Below are 20,611 nucleotides of genomic sequence, written 5' to 3'. Positions count from 1 at the left end.
ACACAAGAAAATAGACTTAAAGGAATAAAAGAAAACTGTTGCAAAGGCTACACCCAACACACACACACACACGCACACACACACACACACACACACACACACACACACACACACACACACACACACACACACACACACACACACACACACAAACAAGAAAATAGACTTAAAGGAATAAAAGAAAACTGTTGCAAAGGCTACACCCCGAAATGTTATTTCGTAGGTCCCGTGTTCAGAAACGACTACTTTCAAATGCCACAGAGACTAGTCGGGCTCCCAAGAATGTAGAAATTATGTTAATCTGTCATTAGAACCATAAAAAGAAAAAAAAAAAAACATCCTCAGAAGCCCGTATAGCTTCAAGTAAAGCAGTGTGAATGTACTGGAGGTCCAGCGCCCGCGTGTTTCAAAATATGGACCCTGATCTGAGTGACGGTGCAGAACAAACACTTAAGCCAAACCATATGATGTAAAACAGAGTAAATATATCCAATAGAATTATCTTCCTGGTGGTTCTTGAGCTGTCGTGGTGAAAACCGGCGTGCCTTCCTGCCATCACCTCCCTCCCCACACACAATCCCTCCGTTTGGCGACACGCACGCAATCTAATGAAGTCTTCGCTCGTCGTCAGTCGCCAGAGCCCCGCAATCCCCCGCTCGCTGCTGAAGGACGGCCTCTCGCAGTCCCGAGCCCCGTCACCCGCTGGAAGATCAAAAGTCAGACACGAGTGAGCGGCGCTGAGCCTCCGCCACTCACAGCCAAATTTAAAGAAGGATAAAGCACCACCAATGGAGAGCTGCCGTCGCTCAACAACCGCTCCACCTCCACCTCCGCTTCCACCACCACCACCAACCCTCCGCCATCACCATCATTAAAGCTGATGAAGTTCATTGTTGACTCACTGCACCTCTCAGCCTCGCCTCGCCTCGCTGCGGGAGGGGCAGGGTGAACCATTCCTGCCCTGCGCTGCCCCGGGACTGCCTAGCGGCGGCATCTTTTCCTCAGCGGTCCCTTCATAATGTTGATAGTAAAGGAGAGGGGAAATGTACGTATGGTGGAGTTCAGGAAGGGATGGGTAGTGATACAGTGATACGCAGGGTAGGGTTATGAAAGATTGGTAGTGATGTTTGCTACTCCTTTACTAATTCATAATGCTAATAGTATAAGATGGACACGTGTTTAATTAAGGTAGAGTTTAGTGATAGCGATGACATCCAAGTGTGGGTGGCATGAGCGTCTCCTGTCAGGGCGTTCAAGGTCGATGCGGAGACTGGCAGGGTGAGGCATTATTTAGAACGCGGTATCGAAAGGGCAGTTTGAAGCTTCACCTCACTGTAACTCCTCTCCTCGTCCTTCTGTTCTTTCAGTCATTCTCTGCTGTCTTAACCTTCTCTCCCTGCCTCGCCAGACATCGCCAGTAAACAGGTGGTAATGTAGCTTGAGGCAAAGGGCTTACATTAAGCTCTCGTCAAGAAGAGGGTGAAAATTGACTAACAGGAGGAGGATAGCGAGGTGAAGTTCCTTTCGGTCAGTGTTTGAGCCAAGAATCGCGTCTGCAGTTGATAATGGTTCACGATACTTTTTCTTGTCAGGGTTCTGGGTCGTCTCCTTGCTCTTGTTGATCAGTAACATTTTTCCGGTGTAACAAAACAATACTGAATCCCGAAGGTTTATAAGGCATGGCAATCCTGAACCGAAAATCGGCACCACGCATGATTCTTCTGGGCTCGGCGGCACAGCCAGGCGTATGACGCAGTGCGAGTTCTGCCGGGCTTATTCTTCCCTATACAGGCTTCCCTTGGCGCTCCTCGTTTTATAATACTCAAATCGTTTCTTACCGCGTCTTAAAAGATTATATTTGTGGTACTATATATCAGTTAGTTGCCTCTTGATGGCTGTGATCCAGCGCGACACGTTGGCACGCTGCGCGGCGCTAACAGGTCACGGAGAGAGTTGACGCTCAGTGGCACTGAGCGAGTGACGGGTGATTGTGTGCGCGGCTCGCCACTTCCCCCGCCCGAGGAAGTTCAGAGGACCGACTTGTAGACTTGTAACTATGTAGCTTCGCCCTTATAGTTTTTGAAAAAAGTTAATGCAGTGCAGTTGATTACTACTGAAATAGTACTCCATGTTTTTACCGAGATTAGTGTGGCGGGGAATGTTGCAGAGTTGATACATGAATGGGAGTTTTAGTACAAGCGAACATTAGTTTGGCGACAACCACCTGTGAGTGTCTTGTGATCGCGTAGTGCTGCCTCCAGGTGCTGGCAGGCCCCTGTGGTGATGGGGGCCGCGCTGCACATACTGCTGCTCATCGCTCACGCAGCCCTCGCCGCCGCCACCAAGGCAGGTGAGTACAGCACAGGTGAACGCAGGGCGGCTCTCGGCCCGGGCTGCTACTGGCGGGCGAGGCTGATACGCACTGCCTCTCCTGTGGGATTATATTTGTAACTGTAATTGTCACACCTAATTTACTGAGTAGATAACAATTGCAAAGATATTGGCGTTTATTTTTTGACTCATTTTTCATTTTTTTCTTCAAATTTTGATGTTTGTTGGAAGCACCTCGGCAAACAAAACTATTTTTCTTTTATATTTTCAAAAGCTAACAGCCAGCCGATGCGCTTTCAATTAATCTGTTTGACGTTTCTGTTGTAAATCACCAGTTTATCTCTGCCTCCTCCTCCTCCTCCTCCTCTACCTTCCCTCCAGAGCTAGCGATTTGCAACTGAAAAATGAAAGCAGATTAAAAACAAAAGGAAAAATGAACTAAAATGATGATTGTAAGGTATCATTAAGAGGGATTTGTGATGGAAATGGTAGGCACGGTAATGTAAAGGTCAATATCTATGCATAGTTACATATTGATTTATCGTAGTTGACCTCCCAAGTGAGACAGACAGGTGTAGTTTCGTAATGGTGCCGCCACTGTAGGGAAGACGTGGTATACTTTGTTAATCTTTTAGTGTGATGCAGCACTTCGGCCACGTCACGTCATATTAGTTATTATTGGGCTGCGTCTGTCTGTCCGCAGTTAGTTACTCAGTTATCACAATACTCACCTTAGTTATTAGTTGGTGGGTCGCGTCTGTCAGTCTACCAGCAGTGATTTACCGACACATCTATCACAATAGTCACTTTCGTTATTACTCACTGGGTTGTCTCTCTCAGTCTACCAGGAGTTACTGAGTTACCACGATGCGGGCTTCATGTAGACATTAATTATTTTACGTTTACATGCGTTATTTCAGTTTGCCTTAGTTGCACGTTTGTGTGTGTGAGTGTGTGTGTGTGTGTGTGTGTGTGTGTGTTAGACTTTTGAAATAACTCAAAGGAAAGCAAGTGTTAAGCGTTTTTACAGAGATACAGTGTCCTGAGCTGGTTACACAATCACCACGGTCTCGCCTGTTTATGCCTCCACCATTGTGCGTGTGTTAGACTGTATTGGAATTATAGAACTAGCACATAAGAAAATGTTGAGTTTCTGGAACACGCGAGTACCTATGATTTCTGGAACTGTTTCTTGTTGCAATCCTTAGTCTCGCTTGTTCTTACCTCCAGGAAATTGTTGAAGCAGAAGATATTGAAGTAACCTTGAAACCTGGAAGCTAAAAAGGCTAACAGTTTTTTAGATGCACTGAAAATGCTCTGTATTTTTAAGCAGACTGAAAAATGTTACGTTTTTTTTTTGAGAAAAAAATCCCAACTCTTTTTGGCAAGACTGAAAAAGGGCCAACATTTTTTGACACAATATTTAAGTGAGTGGTTACTAAGTCTTGCTTCATGTGTGTGTGTGTGTGTGTGTGTGTGTGTGTGTAATCCTACATCGTATCTCTATTTTTAATAGACAGTAGTGGAAATGAGTGAGGTTTTCAGAGGTATTTATCAAGGACAGCGCATCATCAATGAGAAGACACGCATGAAAACCCGACCTGAGTCTGGTCTTTGATAAAGGTTCTGGTGAGAAAACAAGCAAAGCAAAATAACTTTTAACACATCTAAACATATTACAAAGGTTACAAGGGTGATTTTTTTTCTCAACCAATGAACTTTATTCTTAAACCTTTCGTCTTATTCTTGCAATTAACAGGCTCAAGTCGAAGTTACTGTAGTTTTCAAAGGTTATTAATGATTTTAGGGATAGAGTATTAATGACCATGCATCTTCAATGGGAAAACACGCATGAAAACCCGACCAATTATCTGTGTGGCCTTTGATAATAGTTCTGATGAGAGAACAAAGCGTTTAAGAACGCGAGCCATTAAGCACTCTCCCTTGTTATAAGCTCTTTGTGTGCTGGCACACTGCAATGAATGAAGTACAGCGAATGTAGCAAGGTAGATTTTACAAGCGAAAATGTGAGGTTTGTTTTATTTTGAGTTGCTTGCAGTGCCTATGGTTAACCCTGAGGAAGATGCTATAATCTCATGGAGTTATTTAGTTTAACCACTACGCTGTGTAATGAATGAAATGTAACAAATATAGCTAAACTTTATTTTTACAAACTGAGATGCGAACTTTGTTTTATTTTGAGTTACTTTTTTTTTTTTATGTAGGAGGGGCACCGGCCAAGGGCAACAAAACTGTAATAAAGAAAAAGGCCTACTGAAGTGCCGATCTCCGAACAGAATCAAAAGCGGTAGTCAAAAATTACAGGATAAGTGTCTTGAAGCCTCCCTCTTGAAAGATCTCAAGTCATAGGAAGGAGAAAATACTGAAGCAGGAAGGGAGCTCCAGAGTTTACCTACAGTTAATTCAAAGGAAGATGCTATGATTTCATGGTTATTTAGTTTAATAAACACGCGGTGTAATAAATTAAATATAGCAAATGTAGCATGTTGTTTTTACAGACGAAGATGTTAAGGGTTGCTTACATTTAAGTAACGGAGTCCCAAAAATTAAGCTATAGAAACGTGGTATAACTTTTAGAGGTAACTTAGCTCAATCATTACACGGGGCAATAATGTAGCAAAATATTTTTAGAGAAAAGATATGATTCTTTCTATTCAAAGTTAGTTGTAGTGTCTATAACTAACCAATAGAAAGATGATATAATTTGAAGAGGTAATTTAGTTCAGTCAATACACGGTCTCAAGTTAGTTCCGTGAGGGTGCTGGCAGACTGCTCTGAATTGTGGTAGAGACTTGCAGAAGGAAAAGGAAGGAAAGGTAGCAAGAAATCGATAAAAAAAAAGATATCAAACAGCTTTCCAATATACAGGCGTTTATTTCTTAAGGTGATTACTTTCTTAATCGTTACTGTGCTGTCACGTTTGTTCTTACCTGCTTGTGTGTGTGTGTGTGTGTGTGTGTGTGTGTGTGTGTGTGTGTGTGTGTGTGTGTGTGTGTGTTTCGTAGGTTATGATATTATAATACCAGTGCCGTTATGTATATTTAACTCTTAGAAAAAAAAAATGTTCCTAAACGGTTATAAGCATTTCTCTAAGCAATTTCCCTCGAGAGAAAAATATGGCAACCGCTTTCCTACATACAAGTAAAGGCATAACTTCTAGAATTAATATCCGTCATAATCATTAACCTATCTCACTATCTCTCAATTCTTACCTTCTTGTGTGTGTGTGTTAGCAGACTATAGTACTTCCAGTGTAACGTGCATTGCCTCCCTCACTCACTCTCTCGCTAGGGATACAAAAGGCACCTCATGCTGGGAAAACACAACGTATGATCGCCAGTTCCCTTGTGTTGGGGCTTAACAGGAGGTTGTTCCTTACCATTAGCGACCGTGCCAGGGAAATGACCGCGACGTTACGAGGTGCAAACTTTGTGAAGAATGCTGCCGCTACTTTTTCCTCTCTTCCTACCTGGGATAAACTTTGCGGGTGTGAAAGGAAATCTGAAAAAAAACGGTGCTGGGTTTGCGGGTGGAGGGAAGGAAAGAGGAGGTGTGGTGTGGTGGGTAAAAAGTGCAATGTTGAAGGAAGGAAAGTTATGTGTTCGAGTTGAAGGGAAAGAAGTGGAAATGAAGTTAACGAAGTGGGGAAGAAAGTGAGAGTGAGAGTGAGAAAGAAAGAAAGAAAGAGGAAAAGAGAAGGAGAGAAGAGAAGTCCGGATTTGTGCTGAGTGAATCTGAAATTAATTAAGTTACGCAAAGGCTAGTAATAACACACACACACACACACACACACACACATGCGCGCACAGGTAGATAGATAAATACATTGATAGATTGACACCACACACACACACACACACACACACACACACACACACACACACACACACACACACCTATACATTACCTCATAAATACACACATACACATCAAACTCAAACGTATTAGTCATACACGCACGATATAAATTTGGCCAACAAACTACGCAGGGACATGCAAGGCGTACACTGCACAGCACAACACCACACTTCATTACACAGCTGGGAGGTGCGTGTGTGTGTAGTAATGCATACTTTTATTTACTTTCTTGTTGTCCTCGTTATTTTTCTCCAGCTATTGTTGTTGTTCGGCTCCTGTCTTTTCTTCGTCCTCATCCTTTTTTGATCCTGTTCTTGATCTTATTCTTGTTCTTCTTTTTCTCTTCTTTTCAACTACTACTACTACTACTACTACTACTACTACTACTACTATGAAATAATGTGTAAAAATTGTATCACACTTAAAATTTGCCATTATCTACGTCTAGAGTGGACATGTTACTAAACCACCACCACCACCACCACCACCACCACCACCACCACATACACACGCACTTAATAGACTCCGCCTCGTGAAAAGTGCGCTATGTTTTGATGATAATTTTTCCCCCGTGAGGTATTTGCGTGAAAGGGAGCAGCGGCGCGGCGTGACCGATGACAAATTGAAGAGTCTAGGGTGTGGGAGATAAAAAATAGTGTTGGCAGGGAGTTAATTTTGACGTGAGCCTCGGGGCGGACGGGGCTGGGCGAGTGCTGCTTATGATGTTAGTGCTGTCACGGGGCGGGGAGTGCTGGGCTTGCCTTGCTTGGGGGAATGGGGGAGGGGGGGGTGAAACACGCTGTGGTTATATGTACCGTACCGTACTTTGATAAACACGCTATGGGTAGACTGTTATACTTTGTTACTCGTGTGATTTTGCTGCTGGTTGTTGTTGGAGAGTGGATGTGTTGTTCTTTGTGTTCTTTGTTGGTGGTTTTTGTGTTTTGATTTATTTTTATGTAGTATTTGTGTATTTCCGGGATGTAAACTATATTTGTAATAGTGAAATGTTAAAGGCTGCTGCCGTGGATTTTAACTTAAAGTATGGAAAATGAAAATGTGCCTTTAAAACTCAGACATTATATATAAAATGGATACGTGCTATGTATATTTTCGGTGTTCCTGATGGTAAAGTGTTGGTGAATGCCTCCATAGACTCAACAATGTATGGAAAGTACCAGTGTGCAAACTTAAGTGATATTTTTGAAGGATAAGTGTGTTATTGAATGTTCAGAGGATGTTACAGATGGATGTTCTTTGAAATATAGAAAATGTTAACGTGCCTTGAATCATAAACTGAAATACTGTTGTTCTTGGTGTATAAAGTGAAGGATGCTGCTCTTAATGCTGAAAAACAGAACGTTGAATATTGTAATGGCTAAAATTTCAAATAATACTCAGTGGAAAGTGTAAATGTGAAGAGAATCTCAGCAGAAAATGACTAGATACTGTGGAGGAAATTGTGGTGATTCGGTGAAGAAAAAGTCATGTATAAAACTGAAAACTAAACACAAGTGAATAGCAGAATAAAAAGACTACAAAGGGAAAATTAGATTGGAGAAGGAAAGTGCAGTAGAAAAGTAAAATTAGATCTCGAGAAGAGGAAAACGTAGGTAAACGGATGTAAAGGGAGAAAGAAAGAATGATACAATTTAACTCCACGAAAAGAAAGTCGGCTAAAAAAAAAAAACTAGACTTGAAAGTAAAAAAAGAAGAAAATAGAATTCCAGTGAAAAAGACTAAAAAATGGAAACATGCCGGAGTAAAAAGCGACAAAAAAAAAATAGATAAATAAATAAGCAAGACATTTCTATTCCAAAAGAGAGAGAAGAAAAAAGTTGATAACCAGGAGATGGAAAGAGAAAATGGAATCCGACGAAAAAAAAAAAAAATGCTTCTAAGGAAAAAAAAAAGGAGAGGTAGAAGACCAGACATCAAGGAAGAAAACTTACTAGACACAGATAAAAAAAAAAACGCAATTCCAGAAAAGAAATCTCCGAAGAAAAAAAAAGGTGAGGTTTCGAAAAAAAAATATTAACCATGATAAGGAAAGAAAAGAAGGAAAAAAAAACGAAATACTGATAAAAAAAAAAGGCAGAATGAGAAAAAAGAACGAGATTATTTTATTACTGGGAAAAGATGATAAGAAAAAAAAAGCAACAAAGAAGAAGCCAAATCCTGTTAAGGAAAACATGAAAGAAGGAAAAAAAGAAGGAAAGAAAGAAAAGAAGCGAAATTCCAGCAAAAGGAAAGTCAAAAGGGTGAAAAAAGGCTCTGAAGGGGAAAATAAAGAAAGTAAATTAGGACTACATCAAAACACGAGATATATAAGCGACGAGGGAAAAAAATAAGGAAACGAAATTACAGGAAAAAAAAAGACGCGAAAAGGGAAAAGATCGAAAAAATAAATTACCTACAAGAGGAGAGAAAGAAAAGAAAAAAATAACAACAGAAAAACACGAAACAAAATTGAAAGAAAAGTTACTCGTTAAAGGAAAAAAAAAAGAAAAAAGAAAAAAGTACATACAAGTTTCTAATGACAGAAAAACAAGAAAATGTACGACAGGCAAAATTACATAATGATGAAAAAAAGTTCAGAGATGAAAAGAAAAAAAAAACGTTAGGGTAAGATCTTAGGAAAAGCAACAGCAAATAATGAAGAGTGATAAGAAGAAAAGACTGGAAAATTTAACGATCAGGTGAAATCGTGTGATAGGAAAAGAAAACCACATATGGAGAAAGAAATCGTACCTGATAACGAGAGAGAGAGAGAGAGAGAGAGAGAGAGAGAGAGAGAGAGAGAGAGAGAGAGAGAGAGAGGCAAAAAAGACTGGAAGAAACCGACTTGGTAAAGGGAAAAAAGAGGAAAAAAGTGACAGGGGAAAACGAGATCTCGGGAAAAAAAAAAAAAGGTAAGCTAGTAATAAAAAAAAAAAATAAATAAATAAAAGGGAAAAACTAAAGATGAGAGACGGGAATCAGATGTCGGAAAAGAAAACGGAGATAACAAGGATATAAAGAAAAAAGTGGGGAAGAGGAAACTAAACAAAAAAAGAAACTGAGGAAAAAAGTCAAGAATAAGACTAGAAGAAAGAGGAGTAAAAAAAAGAAAGAAAAGAGGAGGAAAAAGGAGAAAAGAAAGAAAAGAAAAGAAAAGAAAAGAAAAAGAGAGGAAGAAAGAACAAAGAGACAAGAAAGAATTGAGAACTAGACGAGAGAGAGAGAGAGAGAGAGAGAGAGAGAGAGAGAGAGAGAGAGAGAGAGAGAGAGAGAGAGGAGCAACAAGAAAAACGTGACAAGAAGAAAGGGACATAAGAAAACAACAACAACAACAACAATAGCAACAAAAGTGTCAAGAAAACGAGACATCGAAAAAGAAAACGGAGAAAGAAGCGGCAGCAGATAACCACACGAGCTGAAGAAAACGTAACAAGTAAATGGGGAGACTCGGCTAGACTTAGCGAGGCTTGGCGGAGTAAGGAGGGATAATGTGCCTCGATATTGGAAGGCAGTGATTGGCAGCGAGATTATTGGTGACTGAAAATTTCATAGAGTAAAGAACTTGGCGGCAAGTATATTAAGTGCGAGAGAATAAGCTGATACGAATACCACCTTTGTGAGAGGAGGGGAGTGAGAGAGAGGGAGGGGTATGACACTAAAGAGAGTAAGAAAAAAGATCAGGTGAAGAAAAAGGTTAAAATTCTAAAGAGGTGAAGAAAAAAAGTGGAAATTCTTTAAAAAAAATAAGGAAAGATGAAGGAAAAAGGAAAGAGTGAGAGATAAAAAGAGAGGGAGAAACAAAAGAAGAAAAAAAGGGAGAACACGAGAAGACTGAAAAGATCAAACGATAAAAAGGAAGAAAAGAAAAAAACAGAGAGAGAGAGAGAGAGAGAGAGAGAGAGAGAGAGAGAGAGAGAGAGAGAGAGAGAGAGAGAGAGAGAGAGAGAAGCCCCGTATGATATGATGTATTGTGTGACGCCGCTCAGTGTTGGGTGCTGTGTGGTACTGATCAATATCAACACGAGCTCTTCTTTACGTGAATACTGTGCGTTAGTGAGGTGAGGGACGTAGCACTGCATAGAGAAGGCTTGTGCTTGCTTCCTTTACGCGAATACTGGCTTAGTGAGTGTCAGGGATGTAAGATGGTGAGGTACAGGAATTGATGGTGCTTACGGGATCTGCTTGGCTTCATTGTGAGAGATTTAATGTTTGTTGTGCAGCTTTCTGGTTTTGTGTTTTTTTTTTTCCCTTGAGTTGCGACAATAATCTCTTAAACTCGTGTCTTAAGTTTGGTATTGTGTCCGTAATCTCTTCCTTCTGAGATGCACGAGTGTCATAATCAAGTTTTCGTGTTTCTGTTTGTCTTTTTCCTCCTCCTATTTGTTGCTGAATCTCGACAGTTGATAATTGGATTCGAAATTGTCTTTTTGGATGTGGTACTTTGCTTTCTCTCTCTCTCTCTCTCTCTCTCTCTCTCTGTCTCTCTCTCCTCTCTCTCCTCTCTCTCTTCTCTCTCTCTCTCTCTCTCTCTCTCTCTCTCTCTCTCTCAACGAAGCTTATATATTTTTTTGTTTGTCTTTTTTTGGCTCCTGCAGGGTGAAGTGTTTCGCTGCCTTGTTTAAATTCCTTTCAGCGGGTTCAAATAAAAAGCTATGTTTTTTTTTTTCAATGATGTTTTATGGTTCTATTAACAGGAGAAAAGTGTCTGAGTAATTCTAGACCATGAATAAGAAAACTAAACCGATAATTCGCTTGATCGGTTTCTTTAAAACAGTCATTATGAGTGAACAAAATTACAAAATAGTGAGTCAGCCAGAAAAAGCTTTTGGTACTTTTTAAGTTAGTTTTATTGTTCAAGTGATACAAAGAAAGCTGAAGAAATTAACACCATTGATTGTAAAGATTAATCATGGCTATTAATTTGTATAGTTTCAAATCCAATCCTTTTGAGAGAACGGTTACAAAAATACAGTTCTTTGTCATGCATGAGGCAGCCAGTGCAGAGCAAATTAGCAACAGAATGATGCATAATTGAATGAGCAAATAGCGAGTTTTTAAAAGAAAGTAGAGAAGTAAGTGGACGAACATGGAGCAGGTAAAACACAACATTTATGAAGGTAAATACAAGTAAAGGAAAGACGCTAGGAATATGTGGAGGTGAATAATGAAAGTAATGCACGAAGGCTGAGTTAGGAATGGCATAGTAGGAGTAATTTACGTCTCTGAGGGAGGACTGTGAATGGAGATTAAGTAGTTGAGTGAATGGGCAAGGGAAAACTAATTAGGTGGTTAAGGAAAGTTGTGTGCTTAGTACTTAAGTAACGCTCCATTTCCTGCTTGTTTATTTATTTGTTTGTTTATTTACGTTTGTGTCTACGTATGTTATATTGGACATTTATACCAGTATGTTTTGTTTTTTCTTTCTTTTAATGTCTCTTTTCTTTCTCATTTTTTACTTTATTTCTTTTCTTTTGTTTATTTTGTGGTATATACTTTTTTCAGTCGTAGAAGAAACTGATCCTTGGCTTCGAAAAATTAAAAACAGCACTTGTACCTTCCTATAACATTGCACTACAACACTTAAACCAGCGAGACTGTAAGAGTGTGACGACTTTCTGAGTGAAGATCATCCTTCCTGATGCCTCGTGCTCCATCGCGGCCCTCAACCTCCCTCCAGCTCTCATAGCCCCCGGAATCCCGAACGATCCCTTAAGTCTTAGGTCCATATTCTGAAACACTTCTGCCTGCACGTCGACTACTTTCAGAAGGCTTTGTTTGAAGTGAAGCGTGTCTCTAAGGATATCTTTATGGTTCTAGTGACAGATTAACAAGAATTTTGCATTATTGAATGGAGAAACACACTTGAGAACCCGACAAATTGTTTTTAAAAGGGTGTAGTTAAAGTGACGCGGGTTTTTAAAAGATGTTTTTTAAAGGTTTTGCTGATAGGTGAACAAAATATTCATGTTATTAACTCGGGAAACACACTTGAAAACCCGGTAATTATTTTCAAAAGTTAGTAATTGAAGTGACGCGGATATTTGAAGATGTTTTTTCAAGGTTTTAGTGATAGATGAACAAGATTTTTACATTATTGACATCGGAAACACTTTTGAGAACCCTGCTAATTACCTCTCTTACCTTTGAAAACAGTCACGTTGAGAGAGCAGTATTTCTGAACACGGGTGATGGCCCTGGTAGGTACATCGCGTCTCTTTCTCCCTCCAGCCGTGAAAGCCTTGGGAGTTTGAACGATCCTCTAATCGCCTCCTACGGTGAGATTTAATCCGGGAGTTTACGAGTTCGCGTGGCCGATCCTCCCTCCAATCCCGGTCTTGTCTGTCTTATGTTGTAATTAAAGACTCGAAATTATGATGTGGTGTTAAGTGTTTTCGCAGGTAATATATTTAGTGTTTATTGGATAGAGGTGTAAGTTATTAATAATGTAAGGTTCTAAATTAATGCTGCTTTTTTTTTATTCAAGTTTTCTTACCTGACTCCTCTCTCTCTCTCTCTCTCTCTCTCTCTCTCTCTCTCTCTCTCTCTCTCTCTCTCTCTCTCTCTCTCTCTCTCTCTCTCTCTCTCTCTCTCTCTCTCTTTGTTTTTTCCTTCCTCTCCTATTATCTCCCTCTTTTCCTCTCCCTCCCCTCCTCTTCTCTCCTCTTCTCTCTCTCTTTGCTTCTACTTTTATCCAACCCTCCAAGTTTCTTCTTCCTCTTCCTCCCCTCTTCTTTTCTTCTCCCTTTTCCTCACATCTTTCCTCTTCCCATCCAGTTCCCCTCTTTCTCCTCACCCAGCTATCCAAATTTCTTCTGTCTCCTGTTTCGCTTTCCTGTTATTGTTTTTCTCCCTTCTCCTCTCCCTTCCCCTCACGTTCTCTCACTCCCCTCTCACCTTTCCCCCTTCCCTCCTTATCGCTCTCCTATCTTCCCTTTTATCTTCCCCTTCCTCTGTTCCTCTTTTCATCCTATCTTTTTTTCCCATTTACTCCTTACTACGTCTCTCTCTCTCTCTCTCTCTCTCTCTCTCTCTCTCTCTCTCTCTCTCTCTCTCTCTCTCTCTCTCTCTCTCTCTCTCTCTCTCTCTCTCTCTCTCTCTCTCTCTACCCTAGTCATTTACCATCATCGGTCTTTTTTTTTTCCTACCTCCCTCACTTTCTCTGTTTTTCCCTTCTCTTCTTTCACTCCTTCATCCCCATCGTGTATTGATCGGTGACACGTGCCATGCAGTACGTGAATACTGAATGAAAATGGGGAAGGTACGTGTGTGTGTGTGTGTGTGTGTGTGTGTGTGTGTGTAGGGGGAGGGGTAGTTATGTAGTTAGTGGTGATGGTGATGGTGATTGGATATGAATAATGAAGAGTATTGTAAGAGATTGTGTGTTTATGTGTGTGTGTGTGTGTGTGTGTGTGTGTGTGTGTGTGTGTGTGTGTGTGAGTGAGCTTGCAACTGAAGAAGGATTACCAGAGCATTGCGGGAAGGGCGCTGAATGGTGAGAGAGAGAGAGAGAGAGAGAGAGAGAGAGAGAGAGAGAGAGAGAGAGAGAGAGAGAGAGAGAGAGAGTGTAGGGGCAGTAGCATAATTATGTCCTCATCTCTCTCTCTCTCTCTCTCTCTCTCTCTCTCTCTCTCTCTCTCTCTCTCTCTCTCTCTCTCTCTCTCTCTCTCTCTCTGGGAAGTGTTGTAGAGACGTTATTGGAAAACTGTATCTACACCTTCTTGTTTACCTTTGTTGTTCGTTCTGTTAGTGAAGGGAACATGGAAGGACGTGGGATTTGTCGTTGGTGTCAATGAAAGATTAAAAAAAAAAAAAGAAGAAAATATAAAGTAAATAAATGAAGTGTAGATAACGCATGTTGCCGATAAGAGAAATTGTGATGAAGAAAATATGAACAAAGGAAGAAAAAATAGAAAGCTTGTGTGTATGTGTTGTAGATAAAATAAATAGAAAAAAATAGAAAAAAAATTGAGTAAATGAACAAGAAATACGAAGAAAAAAACTTGTATATCTTAGAAGTAACGGAAATAACGATACAAATGAAAATAAATAAAAAAAATAAATAAATAAAAAGTAGAGGAAAGCTTGTCATATATGTTGTCGTCGATAAGATAAATAATAAAAGAGAAACACTTGTATTTTCTGTTGTTGTCTGTTTGTTTGTTTGTGTTTGTCTGTCTCACTTTTTGTATGCTTTGCTCTATCGCCTTTTTATTTATTTATAGAAAAGAAAACTTGTATATTTATGTGGGTTTGTTTACGAGTCTCTCTCTCTCTCTCTCTCTCTCTCTCTCTCTCTCTCTCTCTCTCTCTCTCTCTCTCTCTCTCTCTCTCTCTCTCTCTCTCTCTCTCTCTCTCTCTCTCTCTCTCTCTCTCTCTCTGTGTGTGTGTGTGTGTGTGTGTGTGTGTGTGTGTGTGTGTGTGTGTGTGTGTGTGTGTGTGTGTGTGTGTGTGTGTGTGTGTTTACGTCTGTCTGTTTTTCTATGTCTGTCTGTCTGTCTGTCTGTCTGTCTGTCTGTCTGTCTCGTGTTATCGCGGAATTTGTTTTTTTATCATCTATTTCTTGCAGTTATCAGTATTTGTTTGTCCGTCTGTCGGTTTGTCTCGCTGTTTCCAGAAGTCGGTCTAGTGTGTAACTTTCTGCATCACAATGTTTTTATTGATCTGGTGCTGTTGCTGTTATTATTATTATTATTATTATTATTATTATTATTATTATTATTATTATTATTATTATTATTATTATTATTGTATTTAGTTTTCAATGTTCATTCTTGCATTCCACATTCATCATAAAAAAAAAAAGGTTTTACACAAATCTGATCGCTATTGTTTCTTTCATTTAGCTTCTTTCATATGACAACAACAACAACAGTAGCAACAACAACAACAACAACAACAAAAACAACAAATGGAAAAACTAGACAAACGTGTTATTAGAAACGTGAAATTGTTGTAACTTATTTTATTGGTAGGATTTTTTGTTGTGCTTTTTTCTCTCACTTGCCCTTCATATTTGTTTTCCTTTTAGCCAGAAGGTAATCACTTTCACATGAAACAACAGCAACAACGAGATGAATTTGTTTGAAGTGTTTTTGTTGGGAGGAATACTGACGGTGCCTAAGTTTTTTTCTTCCTCTTCTTTTCTTCCTTTAAGAGATGTGGAATTGAATTGTTTTTGTCTGCAGAAATCTAGAATGTTGGTTAAGTTTTACGTCCCTTTCCTTCCTTTTGTTATTATTATTACTATTATTGTTGTTGTTGTTGTTGTTGTTGTTGTTGTTGTTGTTGTTGTTGTTGTTGTTGTTATAAGTAATAGGAGTAGTAATCGTCGTCGTCGTCGTAGCAATAGTAATAGTCGTATTATTATTATTTTTATTATTATTAGTTGTAGAAGTCGAAGTAGTAGTAGTAGTAGTAGTAGTAGTAGTAGTAGTAGTAGTAGTAGTAGTAGCTTTTTTAGGGATAAGGTTCAGTGATAACGTTTCACACACGTGGACATAATTATTTACATTTACTTATTTATCTATTTATTTACCAATCTTTTATGTCTTTACCGTGCCTTCACTGGAAGCCGCGGGTGTGATCAGTGTAATTCATGGCAAATGCCTCGTTAATGAAGGTGAATTTGTACAAGTCCTGCGTTTAATCGAATTTGGGATTGGGTCATTATCGTCTCTCGTCTAATTAACCTGCGCATTACGTGGATCCACCAGGTAAATAATATTCACACTGATCACACCTGCCTACCTGCCTTGTGTCCTTCGTAACCCTGCCCTGTTCCTAAAACCTGAATCTGAATTTCTCCTCACCCTTGTTTTCCCTTAAATTTTCTTCTCCACCAAGGGCTAAGGACTAAGAGTGTGTGTGTGTGTGTGTGTGTGTGTGTGTGTGTGTGTGTGTGTGTGTGTGTGTGTGTGTGTGTGCTGCTTTTTGTCTGGGCCGCCTCGTGTTTGATTGCCAGCCTGTTATATAGAAATAGATAGAATAGTCTCCCCTTGTAATTATTTTGAACTGTTTTCTTTTATCTTGTTTTCATGTGGTGCTTTCATCTGTTTCCTTTGTTACTCTCACCTTCTCCCTGATCTCTTCCTACTTTTTTTCCTTTATTTTTCTTTGTTTTGTACTGAATATTTCTTGCCTTCATCTGGTGACCTCCCTGCCTTTTGAGACCGTCACCTTCTCCTTAAATCTCCCTCTATCTTCTCTCGTCACCCTTCTCTTCCTTTTCTTTTCCACTGCCCTAACTTGCCACTAAACCCTACCTCGCTTTTTCCTATTTGTGTCTTTCCTTACTATTTTTCCACAGCCTGCATTATTTAACCTTGTCTCACTTTGTTTTCCTTTGTTTCTCCCTGTTTCCTTTGCAGACTTCCTATGTAATCTTCCTTGATTCCTCTTGTTTATGTACCTTGTAAATTTCCTGCTCTTGTTTTCCTTTCCCTGGTTTCCTCTTTTCTCCTTTGTAAACTTCATAACGTATCTCCCTTATTTCCTCTTGTTTCCCTTTGTTTATCTTTCAACCCTCATGCACTGTCCTCTTTGCCAACCCTTATCTCCCCCTCCCCTTGTAACTCGCTTGTTCACCTTGCAGTCTGCGCCTTACCCTCCCCTCTCCCCTCTTAACACTGTCCCTATCTCCTTATCTACCCTTGTTTTCCCGTTATTTCCACTTATCTTGCCTTATTGTATTAATTTTTTTTCCTTGCTTGTAGTTTTAATGGCCTGTTTCCCTTGTTTATCCCTTGTTTCCCCTTACACTGTTGTCTCGTCTTCCTTCCCTACCCTTTGCAACCTTGTTATTTTTGTGCCTTTTTCTTACCCCCTTTTAACATTGCTTCCCCTGTTTCCCCTTGCCATTTGCCTTGTTTTCCTTGTTACCTGGTGTCCTTTTCCCCTCGTGTTTCCCTTGTCTTCCTCTTGAACCGTTCTATCTCTCCCCTTTTAACATTGCTGTCTCTGTTTCCCCTTCCATATTCCACTTATTTCTTTTGTAACATTGCTGTCCTTTTGACCTTTCTTTGGTTATTAGCCTTTTATCATTTCCTATCCTGATCCCTCATGTTTATTTTGTCTCGTCTTCTTTTCCCTTTTTCATGTAACCCTGGTGGCCTCCTCTTCTCTCGTCGCCTCTTGTCTTCTCTTGTCTTGCAAATCATGTGGCCTTGTTCCTATTACCTCTATTGTCTCTGTTGTCCTTGTCTTCCTTCATCTTTTTTTTTTTTTCAGTTCTCGTCTCACATTTTCCTTTGTATTGTAAGAGTTCTGTCCTCACCCTTCGTCTTTCCTGTTTTCCCTGTATGCCTTATGACTCTTCTCGTCACCCCTCGCCTCTTCCTTGTCTTTCCTGTAACTCTGGTATCCCTGCCGACCTCCTATAGTTCTCTTCTCTTTGTCTGTATTGAAGATAAACAATAGGATCCAGAATTGTTGAGTGCAGTAATTATGATGCAGTGTAATACTTCCTGCTGCCCCTAATTCCTCGCTATTATTATTTGTGTAGGAGACAGACAAACAGATAAAGACTCGGGTATTGTTCTTTGACATTATTCTGTTCTACTATAACATTTCGTATTATTTAAATATGTTCGTTTTTTTTTTTTAATTTCTATGGAAGTGAAATAGAAGAATCTAGCTTTGGTATCTCACATTATTTCCATCTAGTCCAACATTTCGTATCTCTTACTACCACCACCACCACCACCACCACCACACCACCACCACCACCACCACCACCACCACCACGTACTGAATATAATAAAATCAAGAACTATTTTCAGACATTTTGATCTAAATATACCTCATTTCACTTGACTTCACTTCCCCATCACTCATGCTTACGGTCATCAGGGAGATGGATGAGTGTCTTTAAAGATCTGACGCGGGGGAATGAAATGAGTTTGTTTGTGTGTCTGTTTGTCTTTCTTCATTATATTCTCATTGATTAATCTTTCCTTTTTGTTCCTTTTTCTTTTCAGTACCGATTATGTGTCTGCTCTCCTCTGTCTGTCTGTCTGTCTGTCTGTCTGTCTGTCTGTCTGTCTGTCTAATTGTCTTTCACTATTATTCTTATTGGTTTTGTTTTCTTATTTTCTTTATTGATTATGTGTGTCTATTCCTCTCTGTGTGTATTTTTGTCTTTATTTCTATTTATTTATTATTTTTTAGTCACGATTCCTGTCTGTTTTCAATCCCATTAACGTTTTCTTTCATTTTTTTCATTATTTGTACTTTGTTATTTATTCATAGTTATTTTTATTAAGATATGTACTTCTTTGCTTGAATCTCTCTCTCTCTCTCTCTCTCTCTCTCTCTCTCTCTCTCTCTCTCTCTCTCTCTCTCTCTCTCTCTCTCTCTCTCTCTCTCTCTCTCTCTCTTCTATCGATGACAGGTGAGGTAACTTTGCCTCCGTGCTCCTCGCCCACACCTTCCCCTGCAATACTTGATGTGCTCTTGTCTCGTACCTGCCTCCTTCGTCTCTTGTTTCCCTCTTTTCCTGGAGCGTATCTACCTGTGTGTGTGTGTGTGTGTGTGTGTGTGTGTGTGTGTGTGTGAGGCTTTTAGATTCTTGTCTATTTGTCTCAGCGTTTCCTCTCTCTCTCTCTCTCTCTCTCTCTCTCTCTCTCTCTCTCTCTCTCTCTCTCTCTCTCTCTCTCTCTCTCTCTCTCTCTCTCTCTCTCTCTCTCTCTCTCTCTGTGTGTGTGTGTGTGTGTGTGTGTGTGTGTGTGTGTGTGTGTGTGTGTGTGTGTGTGTGTGTGTTCTTTCTCCCTTATCTTCAACTTTATTTATCTGCCTATGTCTGACTGTCCCTCTGTCTCCCAATCTCTACACCTATTTGTTTCGATCTGCTTGTATGTATGTATGTATGTATGTATGTATGTATGTATGTATGTATGTATGTATGTCTCAGCCTCATTTCACCACAGGATTTTTTTTCCGATACAAGTATGTGCGTATGTTTGAGCAGCCTTCTTTCATCTCTATTTCGGAGACACACGAAAAAAAAAACGAAAGAAAATATTTATAATGTTAGTCGCAGTCGCTCTCAATATTTTCATTCACGCATTTTGCTTTTAATTATCACATAAATTGAACAACTGCAAGAACAAAAACAACAGCAGCAGCAACAACAACAACAACAACAACAACAACAACAACAATAACAACAACAACAACAACAACAGTATTCTCATTCTCAGATATGAATAACACTCATATACGCAGTCTCGTGTATTATTCTGTATAAAAGATAACAAAACCACATTTCGGTGCTCTCTTCATGTCTTCATGAAATGCATCACTCGATTCATGACACGCATAACACACATCTTCATTCCATTCCTCACACAACACCCTCCTCGCTAATAAACACCAAAATATAACATGCAGTACCTCATAATGATATGTAAGACTTCATAATACACACATTGATGCATTGCACTTTATTACAGTCATTCATCCTTTCACTCCCACATAAACATTCACTGCATCATGAGGAACACCGTATAACACATGAACAATAATGATAAAGTATAGCAATTTTTAATAATCATGATATTCGTATTCACATCATCATATACTATACTTCAACAAGACATTGGTAATATGCACCTCTTGATACATAATTCGCAAGCACCTTTTTTTTGTTAAGACTTCATAGGATTACGAGTAACAGTGTAAGACATCATACCAATCGTACACAACATGTTCGTCATATACTGCACCTCTCACACTCTCTTCCCTCACAGACACAGGTCGATGCCTAAAGATTATAGTGCAACATGCAGTACTCTATATAAATCTTCATAGAATATACATCCCACACTTTCCTGCCTCACAAACAAGTCTCGACGCATCACGCACGCCAGGATACAGCACATCACTCACTCCCTGGTCCTCTGAACAGCGTCGAGACAAAGGAAGCTTCATAGAATCGCCTGAAAGCTGGCCGCAGTGTTTTCCCCGAGCCTTGTGCTGTTTCGCGAACCCTGCTTCATATGCTTCGTGTGGCGCGCCGCTCACCACTCGCGATAAAAGGGAGATGTAGAAAAACAAAACACACACTTCATAGTGTTGTTTTGCCGATGGTATGACAGCAGTTCACGGGGCTGAGGGAATAGTGTTATCAGTGTGTGTATGTGAATGTGTGTGTTTGTATGTGTGTAGTGAGGAGTGATAACATAATGCCACATACACTCTCTCTCTCTCTCTCTCTCTCTCTCTCTCTCTCTCTCTCTCTCTCTCTCTCTCTCTCTCTCTCTCTCTCTCGTGGTATTTCGTGATGATGATATTGTGGAGACAGAATGTGTAATGAACGTGATGGTGGCGGAACAGAATGGAGGACTGGAGGGGCAGGCAGTGCTGGTGGTGGTGGTGATAGCGGTGGTGATGATGGTGGTGATGG

At 39.9% G+C, this 20,611-nt stretch overlaps 1 protein-coding gene across 9 annotated transcripts in view; it reads left to right on the top strand.

Moving 5' to 3' along the window:
• Positions 1-1,910: 1,910 nt before the first annotated feature.
• Positions 1,911-20,611, top strand: part of LOC135113812 (GTP-binding protein 10-like) — a 107,497-nt gene continuing 88,796 nt past the window's right edge. For 3 of the 9 annotated variants that reach the window (XM_064029428.1, XM_064029430.1, XM_064029431.1), the window contains exon 1: positions 1,913-2,350. The gene's annotated coding sequence lies outside the window, so the exon portion shown is untranslated. Of the gene's footprint in view, positions 2,351-20,611 lie in introns of all 9 variants that reach the window. The other 6 variants (XM_064029435.1, XM_064029432.1, XM_064029434.1 and 3 more) reach the window with 4 other exon arrangements.

This window comes from Scylla paramamosain, chromosome 26 (genome assembly GCF_035594125.1).
Source record: "Scylla paramamosain isolate STU-SP2022 chromosome 26, ASM3559412v1, whole genome shotgun sequence".
Taxonomy (NCBI): domain Eukaryota; kingdom Metazoa; phylum Arthropoda; class Malacostraca; order Decapoda; family Portunidae; genus Scylla; species Scylla paramamosain.
This window is presented reverse-complemented; position numbering and strand designations above follow the sequence as displayed.